Source organism: Pteropus alecto, unplaced genomic scaffold (genome assembly GCF_000325575.1).
Source record: "Pteropus alecto unplaced genomic scaffold, ASM32557v1 scaffold89, whole genome shotgun sequence".
NCBI lineage: Eukaryota > Metazoa > Chordata > Mammalia > Chiroptera > Pteropodidae > Pteropus > Pteropus alecto.
In genome coordinates, this window is record NW_006443130.1 from 908782 (window position 1) to 910965 (window position 2184).

Below are 2184 nucleotides of genomic sequence, written 5' to 3' on the forward strand. Positions count from 1 at the left end.
TTGCATTTGGGAGGCCCAAATGGAGGGTGTGAGGTGAGAACGCTGATCTCTGACCCCCGGCAGGGCGCCCGCTGGTCCGGCTCTCTCAGGCCCTCCCATCCTAGCAGACACTGCCCAGAGGGGCATGGCCTCCTGCGACGTGGAGCTCTGGTCATGTGTCCCCACAGTGTTGAAGGGTGAGGACAGGGTGGCGGGCAGGGGGCAGAGGGGACAACGGAGCAAGATGAAAGGGCGTGAGGCAGAGAGGGGCCGGCAAAGGGAGTGGGAGGTCGGCAGGCAGGGCAGGAAACCGGGGTGGAGCTTTGGACAGACAGGAAGACGAGTTACCTGGGGGCCGGGGGTGCGAGGCAGCTGGGGCCTGACCTGAGTCCTCCGCGGGGCTGGGGCTGGGGGCGGAGCGGCTGTGGGTCTGGTCCAAGGCCAGGACAGGCCTCAGGTTTTCAAACCACACAGGACGGTCTTTTTAAGAAGTAATTTAACCAGCCGACAGCTGAGCAAGAAAGGGCTTAACCACTCAGCCAGCCCTGGTGAGCAGAGGTCTGCTTGGGCCCGGAGCTGGCCCCGGGCTGGCCCGGGGCTGCCCTGGGCACGGTTCTCCTGATGTCCAGCCTGTCCGGGCAGTCCCAGGCAGATAGGCCTGGAGCCCGGGGCCTCGTCGAACTCCCTGGAGCCCCTCTCAGGCCATCACACACACTGGGGGCTCCGAGCGGCCTGGAAGACAGCGTGGGCGATGACGTGCCTGCTGCCGGACAGCTTGCAAAGAAGGCTCTGGAACCAAGTCTCCTGACACCGCGCCCCCTCCCCACTGCCGCCCCAGAGCTTGTGCATGTGCTCGGCAGAGCCTCCCTGCCCGCCCCATCCCTGCAGCCAGGCGCGCTGTTTCAGGGTCGAAAGCAGGTTGAGCGCTGTTCACAGACCCTGTGACAGGCCCGTCCCGAGGCGAAGTCCTCGTGGTGTCTCAGGACGTGCTGGACACGGGGAGCTGCCTTGGCCACCTCTGCACACCTAGCCCAGAACAGAGCGCACCCCCGGTAACCAGGGAAACGGCTGAGAAGCCCAGGGCCACGTGGAGAGCTGGCCCGAAGGGCGCAGGCCTGGACCCCAGACAGGACAGGCCGGGCCGGGACAGGACAGGACAGGCCGGGCCGGGACAGGACAGGACAGGCCGGGCCGGGACAGGACAGGACAGGACAGGACCAGCCGCTTTGGTGCGAGTTCCTGCTCTGCATTTTCTGCCCCACTGGGCAATGTCGCAGACGGTGAGCGCCTGGGGCCTGGTCCCCGCCTGGCAGGGTCCCGCGTGAGAGGACTGGCCCCCACTCCGGGCTCGGCTCCTGCCTGCTCCCCCTGCCCCAGGAAAACACGGGGTGTCACCAGTGTGGGCACAGAGGACTTTCCCAGCTGCACTGACCCTGCAGACAGACACGCCGCCTGCGGGGCTGCTGGGGGGATGTTGCCCAGGAGGGGCGGGAGCCTCTCGCACCCCAGCTCCAACACGCAGGGCTCTGGGCTGGCCGTCCCCAGGCCCCGGCCTCTTTCAGCAAAGGGGGCGGGGAGAGGTCCCATCACGACTGGGGCTCCGCTCCCCTCCCTCAGGCGGCCTGCAGGTGTGGACAGCGAGGTGGAGAGGTGTGGGGACGCCAGGACAAGGGCGGGAGACGAGGAAGGACGTGACAAAATGACACATCCGAGCCAGCACAGGCCCCCAGCAAGGGTCCCCTCCGAGTGTGGGGCACTGCTCACAGCCAGGTGGCTTTCCACATGGTGCCAGCCAGCGGGAGGGGCCCTGCAGCCGCCAGAGTCGCTGCAGCCGCAGCCTCCGCTGACCCCCTTCTCCAGGTGGGGCCCAGCCTCATGTCAGCTTTGCCTTGAGTCGCCACCCTCCCCATCCGGTGGGAAGGAGCTGAGTCCCCAGAACCTCTGACCTTCATGTCACCGTGTGCCAAACGCGCGCGGAAAACCCAGACGACGGGCCCCTTCCACAGGACCCCTGCTCTACAGGGCCTCGCACGAAGCCCACGGACACTGTGACTTCGCCCAGGTCTCTTCTGTGCCAGGTTCACACCCTCGCCATGATGGGGTGTGTCGCCACGTCTGAGCACGTCTGGCCTGTCTGTGGCAACCTGATTTGGGGTCACCCCTGGTGGGCTGCCAGGGGCCCGGGAGGGGGCGGGGGGCGGTGAG